The sequence below is a fragment of the Sprattus sprattus genome (genome assembly GCF_963457725.1).
Source record: "Sprattus sprattus genome assembly, chromosome: 5".
Classification (NCBI taxonomy): domain Eukaryota; kingdom Metazoa; phylum Chordata; class Actinopteri; order Clupeiformes; family Clupeidae; genus Sprattus; species Sprattus sprattus.
This window is the reverse complement of record NC_137924.1, coordinates 39,077,367-39,095,831: the sequence shown is the minus strand read 5'-3', so window position 1 is coordinate 39,095,831 and position 18,465 is coordinate 39,077,367. Positions and strand designations below refer to the sequence as shown.

General features: G+C 43.9%; 1 protein-coding gene across 1 annotated transcript in view; it reads right to left on the bottom strand.

Annotated features, from left to right (window-relative positions):
• The window catches only part of LOC308365401 (uncharacterized protein), a gene marked incomplete at its 5' end in the record, with an annotated part of 90,393 nt that overhangs the window by 71,419 nt on the left and 509 nt on the right, over positions 1-18,465 (bottom strand). The gene's annotated exons all lie outside the window — the stretch shown is intronic.

Here is an 18,465-nt window from a genome sequence, read left to right as displayed (position 1 = left end):
GTATGTCAGCATGTGTGTGCGCATGTGGGCATTTGTGTGTGCTGTGTGTGTGTGTGTGTGTGTGTGTGTGTGTGTGTGTGTGTGTGTGTGTGTGTGTGTGTGTGTATAAGTATGTATATGCTCAATTAACCACACCACTGGGACATTCAAGATGCATTTCAAGTGTACAAACAAACGCTAACCACTCCATCTACCACAAAATTATCCTTTAGGCACCGTAATGTGCTGTGCTGTGCTGTGCTGTTCAAGTGAGCGGTGCATGCCAGACCAAAATGTCCCAAAAGGAAACAACCTTGTGGTGACTTGTCAGCACTGTTCACCTGCACGGCTGGAAAAAGGCAACTCACCGTCCTCATTTGTCTCCAATGCTCAGCCTCGGAACAGCATGATGGATGCTGTACGCACCACAAGAGCACGCAACATCAGTACAACCCGAACAGAGCACCTCTTCCATGTGTACTAGAGTGTTTAACCACTACTAAATTAGCTAGTCAACATGCAAACACATTTGTACTTAAATGATTTATTGGCTGGCCATCCAGGTGCTTGTACAGACAAATGTACATTACCAGAGGCATATTAACATAACATTTGCGACTATTAATTTAGCAGACACTTTTATCCAAAGCGGTTTACAGTACAGTGCAGATATGCATTATCATGAATTTCTGTACAAACAGACCAGCAATTACCCTATACATGCAGCCTTTGAAATCATTAAGGTATGAATGCAAAGGTGTGGTTAACGTCTCGTTTTATCAGCAATACATAATAAAGGTTATATCGCTTGTCACTAGGACTGGGCCAATCCGCTTCCTCTGTTGGCGCGACCAAACGTCCTTCATGCAAATTAGAGGTCGGCGCGCTAATCTGCATCCTGTTTGACCTCTGCAGCACGCTCTCACCGGTGAGACCCCAGGCAAGCAGGAGAGGAGGGAACACTTTGTACCCTCCTCTGAGTCACCTGTGCCAGAAATAACAGCCTCTGGGCTGAGTCATCTACCGAGAAAGAGGAAGAGCGTGAGAGAGAGAAGAGGGGTGATTGGTCAGGGGACAAAGGTCAGAGTGAGTGGTGGTGTCTGTACAGATGCAGAGGCAACCAGACTATTTATGATTCAGTTTAATGCTGTAGAAGGAAACAGGCTACCGGGAGTGCAAAATATGCAATCTCTCACACACACACACACATAAGCACACACACACACACACACACACACACAAACACACATAAAAACACACACACCTGACACCTTTCATCACTTCAAGGTGTAAATGGAGGCAAGCATATCAGCTGAGGGACAGTGGCAGACGAGGGATTGGTTATGGCATTACAATACGAGTGGCTGACTAGCAATTTGTCACGCATGTCTGGTCTGTCTTCTCATTTTCAGAATCTTTCGTATCTCTTCTTTGAATCCACCTGTTTTTTCTTGTTTCTTTTGTTTCTTTTTTCCCTGTCTCTGTCTGTATGTGTGTGTGTGTGTGTGTGTGTTTTTGTGTGTGTGTGTGTGTGTGTGTGTGTGTGTGTGTGTGTGTGTGTGTGTGTGTGTGTGTGTGTGTGTGTGTGTGTGTGTGTGTGTGCGTGTGTCTGTGTGTCTGTGTGTGTCTGTGTGTGTCTGTGTGTGTCTGTATGTCCCATTTCATTCATCATCGGCAACAAAACAGTCACGCTAGCATACTCGACAATAATACAGACCTGCCACAGGGGCTGTCATGATTCGAATTTGCTTGTAGAGAAAAACAAAGATGTGCACAGTAGCACAGAAAAGCCCTAGTCGATACAGCCTTCACCTCCCATAAGGGGCTTGTTTGTTGCAGTCCAGTCTATGGTGACAGACAGCTAACTTTCAAGAAGGTCAGCATATCAATGGAGAAGTGTGTCTTGGGAAGAAAAAAAACACCTGACCAATTATATGACTGGTGCAGCAGAAACACCTGTGCCAACCTGACCTTATCTAACCTCTGTATGTGCCACACAGCAGTACAATACAGTGTGTGTACCTCCATATACTCCATTTAAACACAGGTCAGATGAGTCACAGAGTTACATAAAAACACATTTGCCTGCAGCAGGTCTCTCTTCCTGTGTTGTCTAAATGGTCAAAATATTTGAGAAGGAATTTCTTAACTTCTGTGACTCTGAATGGATAGAGACAAAAGAATCAGACAAAAATCAGGCAAATCTACCAGTATTCTAGTTTTTGTGTTTTATTCTATTTTGTGATCTATTTAGATATTTTGGGGAAAATATGAAATCATGGCAGTAACCAGGGACGTGCACAGGAGTGGGCTAAGGTTGCTTTGGCAACTGCCCTCTTGCCCTCCTCAACTGAAGTTGCCCCTTCGAAGGAAATATATATTTTTGCGATCAGGGGACGGGGGCGTGGCAGCAACGGTTAGTGAGAGTTTAAAATGATATTGGCAAAATTTGCGATCAGATGAGGGAGGCGTGGCAGCGGCTGTGACAAAAAAATTATCTGTTGCCCCTTTTTTCCAGAGCAACTGCCCTTCAAAATTCCTGTGGCAGTAACGGTGCCCAGAAAAACATACGATTCACAAGGGACAAGAGGAAGCAGACGGGTGCAGTAGGACACTCCACACTCCTGGAGGGCACGTTTAGACCCTGCCTTCCCACCCTGCCCTTCCCTGACCTGAAAGCCACATACTCATCAAGATGTGCAATAAGCCTTCAGATGAATCAAGAAAAAAAACTATGACAACATGGTGAGGTATATCACGCCCATATCAAATATGACATAAATAAGGTAGTCACATATGTATGACATGAAATAAGTCCCATCTAGTTTCCCAACAGGATCCATGAGTTCCATACTGATTGGCGTTATTTACGTCAAACATAAACCACATGTTACTGTCGCTCATGACAACCAACCAGTCTCAAGACGCACAGACAAACATTTCAGGACGATACCAGAGACCCTGACATCAGACAGCTTCTTGCAAGACGTCATATGCATACACCACAACCAGTCATATCACTGAATGGCCAAACAAGTGGCCACACTCTCACAAATTAAAATGACAAAAAAGGACATAAGTCCATGCATGTTCTAGAGTTTCCTAAACATATGTAAGAGCTATAACTTCATGTACAAGGTTTCAAGGTTTCAAAAAGCAGTAAGAGCTGAGCTAAGCTCTCTAAAGCTAAGCTAAACTCTACACTGAATCAAAATCAGTCCGGCAGCCCAGTCATCAGGTGTTAGCAGAGCTTCCCCCTTGCCTTTCTTCTGCATTCTGCAGCTTACCCATGAGTCCTGGCTCTCCACAGAGCCTGAGCCCTCAGTGCTGGTTGCCTGCAGAGGCCCGCCGTCTTCCTGATCCTCGTGCGTTGCTACGTTGCCCATACCAACAATCCATAGAAGAGGTCTGAAGCCTCATGCCATTACACTCACAAAAAAAAAAAAAACTCCAGACAAGCAAAGCAAAAAAAAAAAAAAAATACAATCCCTTCTTCCTCCAAATGCCTAAATATCTGTCCTTCCACGCCTATACTTGTGGAAGTAAGGAATCAAGACAACCCTGCCTAGGGAGTTGAGATACGTCCAACCTTCTATATGTGAGTGTTAAAAGTGTGACACTGTACGCATGTGGATGTGTCTGTGTGTGTGTGTGTGTGTGTGTGTGTGTGGGTGTGTCTGTCAGACTGATGTTCCAAGCCTTGCACCGTTCGGAAACTCTGCTGCAAGCCTCCTGCCGCCCGATGCTCTCCCTTTCACTCGGCGGCTAATTTGAGCCATGCTCTGCTCTCATCTATTTTTACTCCCCCTCACCAAACTATGCCTGAGCAGGGGAGGAGGGTCGTCTGTCTGTACAGGGAGAGGGTGGCATATCAACGAAGGGGAGTGGGGGGTGGGGGGGGGTCGGGGGGTTGGGGGGGTCCATCTATGAGCCTGCCACCTCTGAGTGCCCACCAAGCTGGAATGCCACCCCAGCGGGTGACAGTGCCCATGGGGCAGGATGAAAAGCGAGGGGGCAATTTGTGTGAATCGGTCAGAGGAAAGAGTCAGAGGAGAGAAAGAGAGAGAGATAGAGAGAGAGAGAGATAGAGAGAGAGAGAGAGAGAGAGAGAGAGAGAGAGAGAAAGAGAGAAAAAGAGAGAGAAAAAGCCCAACAGGGTTTCATTACAAATACAAATTTGGATGCACACAAAGGGCAAGGTTAGGCCAGGGGTGTGAGGGAATGCCAAATGATGGTAGAGGACTTCACAGGAACAGTGGAACCAGGAAAAAATAACAAGGGCACAGAGTGAGAAGGTGTGTTTGGGCATATAGCCATTGCTCTGGCCAACCAGTATCCGTAGAACTAAATAGAATTAAAAGGGCGGTTTGGTGTTTTGTGCAGTCTGTAGAGCTGTGTATTGATTAGTGCTAATTGCACACAGGCATTGACCCACCTCTTATACCGCTATACCATCCAGTCCAGACTTCTAAGACTGTCTTTGTGAGACAGCATGACGTGATATAATACAAGTATGAGGTGAATGTCCCCATTCTCCTAGCGTGGCCTTTGAGATGATGAATACATAACCGTGCAGCTCGCTCACAAAGCCCCAACTGTTTCGCTCCAAATATTTCCCATTCAAAAGTGCATGTCGAGGCACAATACACACAGACTTACTGAAAGGCACCACACACTGCATTTGCCAAACACATGATGGGACAGAAGGATGCCAAAAGCTCAAATCAAGATTCCCTATGGACAACATCACTAAGCGGCAAAACCAAGTAGGCTAGCTGTATCCTTGTTTGTTTGCTATTCTGAGTATCTTGACTGCAAGAAACGTCATGATGGGGAAAACAGGTGCAATACACAACTTTCCACAAAGCTGTTTCCCCCCATGATAATTTAAAATGAATAACAAACGTATCAAAAACATGTTATATCTTAACAGCAGTAAGAACATGATCTGTCAGTGACTTTGGAATTGTTATCACTTTGAAGGGCGAATGAGTTGGACAAGCGCCGTAAATTGTTTCTGACACCCTCACATGCAATAGATAAGTCACGACATGGTAGATGCAATTAAGCTGGAGATTGATGTTCAACTGGAGGTGACACATAGTCGAACGGCTATCAGTTAGTTCCATTAACCTTATCCCTCGGCCGGGTTCTTTACACATGCCTTTGAGATTGCCTTCCAAAGCTCCCCTATTTCCGCAGTGGAGTACCAGCAGTTGAACTGGATTTAGAGGGGCCCATGTACAAGCCGGTGTTAACATCAGCATTAGTGAGGCACGACCAGCCAGTGTGTCCCGCCGACCACCACCAAATGCCACCAACCCCCTACTCCATTTCCTCTGCTTTCAATCCTCTGAACAAACACTGCTCCCATCCCATCCCCCCAATCCACCACGCCACGCCCTCCATCCAGATCACAGTCCATTTCCAGCTCCCCACCCCATCATCGTCACCACCATCAGTGCCTCATCTAAAGAAGATTTCGCTTCAATTTTCCCTTAGCCACAGCCCAGCCCGAGGAGGTAATCCTTTGGTCTGAGCAGACAACAAACGCCTTTAATCTGCGCTAAACCATATGGCCTGCAGCGTGGGGGTGGGGCACTTCCTAGCCTGCGTGTATGTGTGGGTTTTTCCCCTGCTTCCGACCCCTTCTGTAAGGGAATGCCTGTCAAGCTCGTGCCCACAGAAAACATCTCAGCTCAGGCGAGAGCACCAGTAACAACGCGAGCACGAACATCTCCTCCACTAAGTCATTTAACTAGGGTTTACAGCTTCAACTGAGAACCACCCTGGTTCCGCTGCCCATTCTTCCAATCATTCAATGGCGCATGACTGACCAATAATCAGTGACCAGCGATCAGCTATGTGATCAAGGGGCAACCACACCACCGCTTTGACCCCTAAGGTCTTATCGCCCAATTAAATCTGCATTAACAGATATGGGGAGGGGCGGGGGCTGGAGGGGGGCAAAAGTGCAGGGGACAGCGTCTTCCTCAAAGACTCCTCAGCCAGGGGGGAGGTGGGGGGGGGGGGAGAGTAAACCTGACTAAGTCATTCAGTTTAGCTGTCTTGCTACTTTGGGCCTGGCAGCTGTGAAACAGATATTGTGATAGCACAGCCTCATTGCTGGTGGAGGACTGATGATACTAAAGTAAGATGTTTTAGTCCGATCAATTAGCAATGTCCAGATAAAATGTATTCCTCGATGTTCCCACTCAGGAGCTAAGACTTTGGAAACTAAAGTTGCCATGTGTGTGGTGTGAGCTGTCTGTTCACAAAGGTCTAACCTTACCATTACAGCTTTCCTGCTGAAAGAAGGTGTTGTGCAACTAGCATTTAAGAAAATGATTCATGAAATCACCTTGAACCCCACAGATAATTATTTATTTCTTTAAAAACACTGAAGACAACTCTCTGGCAATGTAACTATGGAAACTAACAAAATCTGATTACTGATATTGAAACACTAGAGCAGCAAACACAAAGAAAGAGACATTAAGAGAGATGTGGGTGAATGATGAACACATTAACATTTCTGTTAAACAAATAGGACAAAACACATGTCTGTCCAATGGCAGCGAGCCTAAAACACCATTAAATAATATCTGCCAAGGATGTACTTTCAAGCAACTGGAATTCCAACCACCTTCAGCACCATCAGTGCTGTTTCTGTGTTGGGCAGATTGTCAGATGGCAGAGCCTGACCAATAAGGACAGATGTGGGGGGATTTAGGGTCGATTTGGTTTAAACAGCTCAGCCCACTACTAAAGGGATGCTGAAAAAAAGGCAGGCCCAGTATATTGTTATGCCCATCCTACCCCCTCACACACACACACACGCACACACACACACACAAACATAGAGAGAAAGAGAGAGAGAGAGAAAGACAGAAAGAGATAGAGAGAGAGAATTGGAGAGAGAGAGAGAGAGAGAGAGAGAGAGAATGGGAGAGAGAGAGAAAGACAGAAAGAGATAGAGAGAGAGAATTGGAGAGAGAGAGAGAGAGAGAGAGAGAGAGAGAGAGAGAGAGAGAGAGAGAGAGAGAGAGAATGGGAGAAAGAGAGCACCGGCTTCCCTTTTCTCATTGGGTATTCTAACCCTGTACCAAAGTGGTCCTAACACACGCCCAGTTACCGGCTTTGCACCCCTCTTCTCTCTCTACCTCTCATTCCCTGCTTCATCTGCTCTCAGTTACCCCCCTCCAAGCCGCCCCACGCCATCCCCACACACACACACACACACACACACACACACACACACACACACACACACACACACACACACACACACACACACACACACACACGCGCACACTCAATCATACATACAGATGTAATAGCTCTCTTGTCCCACGCTTGACAGCTGGCACACTCTGCCATGAGCTGACCAGCAAGCCCACCACTGCAGGAGGGTTCAAATGCAGCCTCCTACCCAACAGATGACACACAGGATGCCACCCAAACAAAATTTGATAGAATGAATCAACGTATTAGACTCTGGAGTGCCCACTCAAGGAACTTGCCGTCACATCTTTTGGAACATAATCGTGTCGCTTGAACAGAACCGTATCTCCTCCATCCATTATTATAGAGAATTACCTGTACCCTCCGTACCTGTCATTTTATCAGTGCCATACTTCTGGCTTAGCATCGTGCGTATGTTCAACATCACAAATTGGAACTGAATCTGAACAGCAAATAGAGCAGGAAATATGGCACTGGGATGCATACATATTATGAAAATGTACTAATGGATTGAAATGCAAGTTAAGCTTACAAAGCTTAAGCCCTACCAGTAAGCTGATGGGACCGTAACTATAGGTCATGGCTCATCCAGTTCAAACTATATCCCACCTCAGATTGCTCAAAGCACTCCTCAGGACGGGCGGTTTATCTTTATTTTGAAGACACTGAGATCTGGCCGCCACTGTGTTTGCCCTTTTGATGTGGCGAGGCGACACTCTGCCAGCAGGGTGCCCTTTGCTGCATCTTATGCAAAATGCCGGGCTACAACAGTCTGGTCTGTTCCAAAAATATCTCTCCACTTCCAGACGCAGAGAAGGGGGTACAGAGAGAGAGAGAGAGAAAGAGAGAGAGAGAGAGAGAGAGAGAGAGAGAGAGAGAGAGGCATAGGGAGAGGGAGAGACTTGTACTTGTCTCTCACTAGTGCAAAAAGACCCTGGCTCCTGAGAGCTCTATATTGTGCTCCTGCTCTTTACTCTACCCTTGATTCTATCATCAAGGGAAGCACAGAGCATGCTGGGAAGAGCCAAGAGACGTGCGTAGCCGTGTAGCAGAGACTAGCAATCAATGCTAACACAGTAGTACACCCTGTTCCTTTCCTTAGCACTCAAACACATATGGGAAGCAGAACTAAAGGCCTCTGTATAAGTATTATGATAACATGTGTCAATATTTAGGCAGATAGGAAATATTTACATTTACAGCTTAATGAAAGTGCAGCATAACAGGAGAAACAATAAAATTATCAATTGATAAACAACCCTGATTGATCTATTTAGTATAAATGTTGAAATAATAACAAACCTCTTGTCTCTGAACACAGTCTGCAGGAGTAGGAAATGACAACGCAGTGATCTAGAAAACTCAGTTTGTGTTATATCCCATATGCCAGTGATATAAATCCATCCACATCTGACCTGCTGTGAAATTGAAACGGTCTCCATTGCTACGTGACTTGGAAAATGTTGTGGAAACCAAAATATATGAGTGCGGAAGCTCACACACACAAACAGGCCAGTGCCCAGACACTGAAAAGAAAAAGGTGTCCAGCATTTCAGAATTTAAATAGAAGAAAAAGATATATTTAAAAGGCTGCTGGTTCAACATAGACACTGTGTTGTTTAACGCACAAACACACTCATGTATAACACACACATACAGACACACACACACACACACTCAATTGCACACACACACACAGCTGACCGACTGTATCACCAATATCACACATTTCACAATAGGCTGACTCTACCTGCAGTTCTGACCCAGCATGAGCTCTTGCACCTAAAATCCAATTTGCACCCCACCTCATGCTTGTCTCTATCACTAGAGTCTCTCTCCCTCTCTCTGTCTCTCTCTCTGGCTCTCTGTCTCTCTCTCTCTCTCTCTCTCTCTATCTCTCTCTTTACATGTATCCAACTATCAAGCCATCATCCATTCCTAAGCATAGGAATACAATTGATTCGCACCTGCAAGAAACGTTCTGTTACTTTTTACTTGACTGAGGGATGGAATATGTTTGCGGTTCAGCAGCCTACTACTATCCCGACAGAGATGTTCGAAGATTGCATTTTGTATTATACCACTGCTGTTAAAAAATGAATACTTATACTCATTCATGTACAGACTAAAAAACTATTTCCCCCAGAGAGGACTTTACTGGTTTGATCTGAAGTTTGCGGTGATGCCAGAGCACTCTGCTCCCACATTAATCCTGGATTTGTCCACCCCCAGGCCAGTTTAATACTGAGCACGGGACATACAAGCATAGTCCCTACGAGTTTTACCGAGATAATGACATTCAAATTCTGTCATTTGAATTACTGATCACTGGGGCTCATTTGTGATGCATTCATTTGGTCCCAGATGTGGCTCCAGATGCCTTCTGCCCATGGATTTCAGACGCATGTTTTGACTGGAAACTGAAGATAGGTTTAGAAAAACAACCCAGTGGATCAATTTGTAGCATGAACATCCAAATCCTCATGGTCGTATTATGCGGTGTTATTCCCAGTCACAATAGTAGAAGATAGTGATGCACCCGAATCTGAATCTGTTATTTGGGAAAGCACAAATAATGGGATTGAAACAGATATGTCCTCTACCAAAAGTTGCTCGTTATTATTCTGAGGAAAAGTCAGCTACATGATTGACATGTATTGACATTTCATTGTAGATGGCCAAGATAAAAAAATGTCCATTCTGTTTGCAACATAGGACTTTGATTTCACTAACTAGTCATTTCATTTGCTACATATTATTGAAAAGTGCTTTGTTTTGTCAATGTAATATGCCTACTACCGGTCCTCTATCTGAATACAGAAACCTAGACAGATAACTGTTGGATGAACAGATGCAGCCACAGATATTGACGTCTCTGTACACTTCTAGTAGGGGATTGTTGGCTATTCTTGGATCTTGGAAGATCGTTGGTTATTGGCAACTCTTCCTGAACCAGAGGTTAGCTCTGTTGTGAGGAGCGACATAAGGTGTATGCAGTGGCGTGCACACATAGACACTAGGAGGTGCTAACGCACCAGGACTTTTGCCCTTTATCAACGAAAATGCCCTTTTGAAACTTTTTTTTTAATTTTTTTTTTTTTATATTATTAACATTTTACTGAGGCCGGTTTTGAAATGATCTTTTAAAAACCTAAGCGATTAAAAACGACTGAAAAAATGCCCAAAAATGAGCCACGTCCCCCTTCACAGACCAGACTCAATTCTCTTCCTTTGTCATGTGCACTCGCGCTGGCACGCGCAGGGCACCACATGCGCTTCAGTAAACAGAAGCGTCTCCAGCATAGCAGGCACGGTCGCAGACAGGCATCTTCTCCCGTGTTCCCACCAGTCAGGTAACATACAGATCAAGTAAAATCGTATAGTTTGCCCTCTAAGCCCAACGTGTAGCCTAATCATTTTGTTGTGCAGTAAAATGTCTCATACAGCAACAAACAACTAAGCATTTTTAGCCGACTGGTCACCTGATAAAGTTTTACACTGTATAGCCCAATGACAGATAACGCAAGGACGACCATAGGCTTATTAGGCTACAAATTATTTCGGTAGAGTTTGCAATTGAAAATCTGCAAATGTGTTAGGACGAACGTTTTCTGTTGTATAGGTTTTGTCAGGCAACATAAATTAACACATTTATTTGTGGCAGAAAAAAAACGGGAAGTTTTTTAAAAAAGTGCCCTTCCCTTCCCCCCTGAGCACCTGCCCCCCAAAATGTCTGTGCACGCCACTGGGTGTATGTGAGATGCAGAAATGTGCTGGTTTGGCAAAATTAAACAAATGATGCCATAGATAGACCAATGCCATATAGACCAAATTAAAAGGTTTGTAACAAAGTGCTTCCTCTAGTATCCCTCAGAATGGAGTTCAGGAGCATAAAATGGATATTTGTCACTTGAACATGTAGGCCATACATTTTAAGCAAGGCATCCTGAGCTAACCTGACGAGAGAAGCCATTGGAGGCAAACATGCATTAGAAAGATTCAATTTATTTATAAAGTACATTTAAAAATAACTCACGTTAACCAAAGTGCTGAGGATAACCCCAACTAAAGAGGATCATATTAGGGCTGTTCTTTTTAGTCTTAGTGTTTGGGGGGAATAAAACTCCATAAAAACTAGGATACTAAAAACAGCACAACAGATGAACATCAGTCAGATAGCATAGATATATAGATGGCCATACATGTCAACCCCTTCACGAGATATTGTGCGAGATAAGCGTCTGGTTGACCTGGACATCTGGCTCTTTATTTACCTTAGTGTGTGTTCGTGTGGATGAGAAATGTATTAAATGTATTAACTGTTCAATGTATTAAAAAGAGATGTATGTATGTGACATGTATGGATGACGGTGGACAGATCTGATCGAAATCCGGCTCAGATTCGGCCCAGATGTGGCCCGGGTCTGGCTGAGAGCAGCTGTTATCCGTGAGACATCTGGCCCCTGCATTCGCTCTGAGGCGATTCAACATGACAGATGACATGGGAAATGTATGCTGGCGGATGAGTGGATAAAACCTCCGAAAAAATTCCAAGCCATTCACCCACCCAGCCAGGCTCTCAGTGATCGGGGTTCAACGTTTTAATATCGACATAGAAAAAAAAAACATCAACTCAAGAGATTAACCAGAAAGTCCAGAGCCAAGCACATAAATGGACATGGAAGACGTTGTCTGGAAAACAACAACCACCAAAAATACATCCAGATTAAAGGGACATGGCAGTTCAGATTACTACATGTGCAAAAGTTTCTCTCTCGGAGATGTTAGCATGATGTTGCGTGCCATAGAAATACACATGATTCTTACTATGTAGCCTGATATCAGTGTTTTTGCTGTTCATGAATGCGGCATTTTAGTGGTTCACAAATGAATTGCCATAACTATGTGTCAATGATGGCAGAAATGTTATCTTACAAATGAGGAATTCAGTCGTTGAAAGAATAAGAAGACCTTGAGGGCTGGAAAACCTGCATTGTGTGTGCCTAAGGAATAATTTTTGCAAACACTGACCAAAAATGTTTTGATCTCAGCAGTCGAGGGCCGTTTGGAGCTCTCTGACATTGCGGTCAGGCAGCAGGTTTTGTCCCCCGTAAACCCGAGTTTAAGGGGAGGGTGGGGTTACTGCTCTCTTTATGGTGTCAGAAGTGGGATGGCTTGCAGTGACCAGTGTGTGAGCCATACGTGGGACCCCCAGGTTAGGTTGACCACTGTTTGAGGGACCTCAGAGGTGGGTGACGTGTGTGGGGTACCCTGGGTGGGGGGATGCGGGAGAGACACATGTTTATGAAGCCCATGGGCATGTTTCCAGGGGGGACAGGGTGGCGGAGTGCCGTCACGGTTGAGTGTGCACTTTAACTGCCATACCAACAAGCATGGCTCTTTCGCACTGCGGTCAGGATGCAGGTTTGGTACCGTAGACCCGGGTTCAAGGTCAGACTGCTTTCTCCCTTCACTATAAGTCCGCTGCCCTAACTGGTTACAAGTCCCTTTGAGTCAAACACACTTGAGTTTGAAACAGCTTCCACATCAGAAGAACTACCAACACAAACAGAAATCCATCAATCTGTGTCTGATAGTGAGAATGTGTTTGGGTGTGTTCGCATCGATACAGTGCATTTGCAGTGAGTAACATAATGGCAGGGGTATGAAAGCATGACTTAACTCTTGATTAGCTAAAACATTTAGCTAGCATATCTAAGACCACTAATATAAGCAATGAAATACCATAGAGCTTGCTTTTGTACGTTCCCTCAAAAACAGATAAGACTTGTGTGTGTTTTACGGAGCGGTAGTCCAGAATACATGATGTGTCCTAAATGCAAACCAGAGGATACAGCATTGCATTATGCATGTGCTCTGCTTTTATCCACCCTGGCTGTAGTTTCAGACCCTGGCTTCAGTACGCTGAGGCTTAATCTGAATTTCTATAGGGGTCAAAGGTCCCTAGCCAGAATCCTCCATACGTGTTAGGAGTTTTCCGCACTGGAAACTAAAGCTAGAGGAACGTGGCCAATGGTGAGCTGTGGGTGGACATTGCCCTTGGACTGGGAGATTAAACAGAGGGACGTGTGGCTTTGCATTTCATGCCTGACTGGTAGCCTCTCTAATGCACTGCGGTGAGAGGCATGGGAAATATGCATTTTCAGATAAGTCAGCTTTCAGTGGCATAAAATGGAAGCCGGCTACAGTACATGCACACTGCAGCACCAGATAATAACACCTGGTCAGACCGACAACTACACGGACAAGTGCTATAAGCTCAAGAGAGTTTGCTTTAGGTAATATTAAACATTTAAGTGAGGGGCATTGCTATTCAGTCAAGCAGAGAAATAACAAACAAGGCCATAGCTTTTAATACTTCACTGCCGTTTGTTATTCTGGCCTGTCATGTGGATATGTGGACAGTGCACGTTAATGTCTTGGAGGGGAATCTGGAGGGGCAGTTGGCACCTAGAGCCATTGGGCAAGTCCACCACGGCCAGTGTCCTTTCTCCTCTGTGTCCTTCACCGGAGCGAGAGGAATCTGCGGAAGCATGATCCCACCTACCATCGAAGCCAAAGAGCACAGATGGGAAACAGGATGTTTTCATATTTCTTTCCCTCTCTCTCTCTCTGCCCCTCTCTCTCACACACACACACACACACCTTCTCTCTCTCTCTCTCTCTCTCTCTCTCCTTCTCTCTCTCTCTCTGTTTCTCTCTGTGTCTTTTCTCTCTGCCCCTCTCTCTCTCACACATACTCGGTCTGTCTCTGTCTCTCTGTCTCTCTGTCTCTCTGTCTCTTTCTGTCTCACTCTGTCTCTCTCTGTCTCTCTCTGTCTCTCTCTGTCTGTCTCTCTCTCATTCTCTCTCTCTCGCTCTCTCTCTCTTTCTCTGTCTGCATCATCACTTTCCTGCTAGTCTATTAGTTTATCTCTATTCATTAGACTTTCACGCCTATCTCAAAGTGTGGTCTGCACAGGTGGCAAATTATAATTTTGGGGCACTACACCAACAACAGGACGCAACACAATGTATCGAGTGCTTATTGGCAGAATCCGGTGATTCCAACCAAACCTGAATTAGGCAATCAGACCTCTGAACCATGCTGTGTGTTCCTGCATTGGCTGCTTTTTCATTGGGACAGATGTCTCTGAACTAGGACTTGATTCCCAGTAATCCCTGTGATGACACTGAAAACACAATGCCATGAGAGCACATTTGCAATAACTGTAAAAAAATACTCAGTTCTTCATTTCTGTCAAGTACGGAGAAGGAAGACAACGTATGCTGACTCCCCAGCGTCATAAAGGGCTACTTTGAAATCAGCAGACCAATGTACTCTAAGAACTGAGGTATAGATAGATGGAGAGAAAGTGAATGAGACAGAGAGAGAGAGAGAGGAGGAGGAGGACGAGCAGGAGGAGGGGGGGGGGGGGGGGCAGATAACGCTGTACATGTACCACACATGTTTGGCGTTAGTCTTTAGTGCGTGTGACGATGTTGACCGTTATGCAATGCTGATTTTCAGACGTCCATTTGATGCTCTTAAACACATTGTCTCCAGCCAACGCGGATCTATGTGTTTTAGAGAAATTAAAGCTGATTACGAGCGTGTAAATCTACCGTGACGCTGCCTTCTCTCATATCCTGACTAGCCTCTCCGACGCATCAGTTTTACAGTTGTTTTCGAAATGGCAAGTGGTGAATTGATGTTACATAAGTGATCATTGTTGGCTGTAAAATAGGCCCATTCAATTACATAAAGCTCAGCGCCAGGCGCTTCCCAAAATTGAATCGGTTAATGATTAATACTGTTGCTTTCTAAGACTGGTGGTGCCTTGTTGCCTAAAATCAGAGTAATAACTTCCATCCACTCAACACAAAGCCAATAATTAGATACAGATTGAGTTTTCATAGATAGATGGACAGAAAGTATTTAAGTGCTTTCGGATTTCTAAAGGTCCATCAGATGCCAAACAATTGTATCCAAATGATAACAGGCATCTCCTCTGGAGTGGGATGAGTTCTGACAGTTTTCACCTCAAACAGCCTGCAGTCAGCACAAAAACAGCATCATCGCTGCCTCACAGATTATGCCTTGCAGCGCGAGATCAAAGAAGCGCAGTGGTATGTTTTTGTCTCCGTATGGCATCGGTGAGATTATTGACTGGCATGCGTGTTCTAGTCTCTGTATGGCAATGGTGAGATTAATGGCTGGCATGTGTGTTCTAGTCTCTGTATGGCATGCGTGTTCTAGTCTCTGTATGACATGCATGTTCTAGTCTCTGTATGGCATGCGTGTTCTAGTCTCTATATGGCATGCGTGTTCTAGTTTCTATATGGCATCGGTGGGATGAATTATCTAATTTGTGGGATAAAGTTGCTTCGTCCTTAGCCCACAAATCTCCTTGGTAACAGAGAACAGCAAAGTCCGCTTCGTATGTTCCACAAAATGAATCCAAATCATCCAAACCAACCATCTCTCTATTCCTCACTCTCTCTTTCTCAAACTTTATCTCTCATTTTATCTGTTTCTCTCTCTCTCTCTCTCTCTCTCTCTCTCTCTCTCTCACTCTCTCTCTCTCTCTCTCTCTCTCTATCACACAAACACACACATATATATAAATATATATGGGCCATTCTACCGAATTCGTGTAATATGCAGTCCCTCAACAATAAAAACTATTTACAAAACAATTAGGTATATAGGCATAGATATTTACTAAGAAAATGTTATGGTGTATATAAACCCAATGCATTAAATGAGATAGTGATAAGCTAAATATATACAAAATCATCATTTATAGGGTACTTTCTATTGGGAAGTAGCTGTCCCCAACCCTGACATCTAAATTTCAATGCCTGTAAATAACACTTTTCAATTTTTTTAGATTTATTTCAATGATTTAATTTCAAAGATCTTTATGATTGGGTTGAAACAGAACTTGGAATATTTAGATTTATTGTGGGTTTAATTTTTAAATCAATTAACTATACTCAAAAAATCATGTCCCTAGTTTTCATGTCACTACCGAAACTGGCTGAGCCTGTGTTTTAGCCACGACCCTGCATTTTTGACCATGCAGTGACACTGCATTTCTGTCCCTCATGGTTGAATGGTAAGTAGCTAAATCCCATAGTTTTTATATAAATGTGTTCCAAAGTCTGAAAATCGACGTGTAGCCTTAAGAATTGTCACTACCGAAACGCATGTTTTCTTCAATTAAGTAAACCTTTTGGGGTTTCATGCAAAATCTTATGTTTGTATGTGTGTACACCTCTTCAAAGATTTGTTTGCAAGCCGTGTGCTTGCTAGAATTATTTATTTATGCTTAAAGTTAGCTAGAATCGTCACTACCGAAACAGTCACTACCGAAACATATGGTAGTGACCTTATGATTTCGGTAGTGACAAAATTAAATGGTAAGTAGTTAAATCCCATAACTTTTAAATAAATGTGTTGTGTGGACTAAAGGGCAGCCCAGAGCACCTTTTGGAAGATTTTGGGAGAGAAATGAACATCCATCCAACAGTGCAGTCACTACCGAAACACTGGATGTCACTACCGAAACAGTGCAGCACTACCGAAACACAGGATGTTTTGTAAAAAATTAAGTATATTGAGTAATCAACTAATATGTTATGATACTGATTGGATTAATGTATGTTCAATTTCATAAATCAACAACTCTGGAATCAATATGATCAGTATTTTGCATTTTACAAAGAAATATTGCACTTAGATTTTGATGAATTGTATAAATTGAACTTGAAAATTTGGTAAAAATTTCATTTTTATGGATTTCATTGTGAAAACCTTCAAGAAATATTTGTAAAAATACTCTCCAGAGAAGGGAAGGAAACACAATCTGAACAGGTCAATAATAATACTTTCTTACTATAGTAAATGTGATGTTTCGGTAGTGACAATTTTTGGAAGAGGAAAAACATTCCAACACATTCTGAAAATACAATATCAAAATTGACTGTTCTTTTACTAGATATGTGTACTTTAGATATGGTACAATATACATACGGACAAAGTTTTGTGAATAAAACATAAAAAAAATCAAAATATTTCCGACCTGACTTTGCACCAATTCGGTAGAATGGCCCATATAGACATGGATACATAAAGGCATGAAAACCAGGACACCCACACACACACAGACACACACACACATCTTAGCATGAGCTACACTAAAAAGCAGGTCTCAACCTTTCTCCTGTTTTGCTTATTCTTCCAACCCACAGCACAAACACCCATCTCTCCACTCAATGCAATGCATGACCGTCTGTTCCCACCTGTACCTTCCACCACACATTATAAGAAGATGAACAACCCCATTCCTGTCAACTATACTGCTCTTCTGCATGCTCTAGACAGATGACCTTGTCAGTGTGCACGTCTGCACACACACACACACACACACACACACACACACACACACACACACACACACACACACACACACACACACACACACACACACACACACACACACACACACAGCATCATTTTCTGATGGTTTTATGCTGTGCACATCCAGCTGCAGCAGCTGGCTCGTGCCAGCATCGTTCTCCACACAGACTGATAAAGGAATCTTGAGCTCGCTAAGAGTAGCACCTTAGGAGGAGGACAGGAGAGGTGCAGACGAGTGAAAGTGTGGGAGACGCACACGAGAGAGAGACCATGTAACAAGAGAGTGAGCCCATGTAAGTTGAAATATTTTAGAACAAGCAAGTGAGGTGTGATGATATTGCACTACTGCACTGCTGCACTGGATGAGCCACCCGCCAAACAGGTATTTCTCATACAATAACATATCACAAGAGCAGTAGCAATTACTGGACAGAAAGACAGATTGACATAGAGTAGCTCTAGTGATACAATGAAAACAGACATTCAAAAGGTGACTGGTATTCTGTTCACGGATCAAGTGGTTCTCCAGCTTGAAAAGGAATCTCTTATGACTGTCGCTGCAGCTGTAAACACACCATCAGGGTAGACAGGGGATTCTCTCCGACTCCTGCTGCAATAAGCAGCTTCAGGTACCCAGAGCAGGAGCCCCAGATATCTCACAGCCCCAGTGGAAGAGGCACAGGATGACTACCAGGAGTCACTGGATGACAAGATGTGGCATGACATAAGATACCAATGGCCAGTAGCAGGGTTTTGGCTCGATTCGATCAGTCATGCTCTTGACCATCCAAGGGCTGACCCAAGGTGATGCTTTT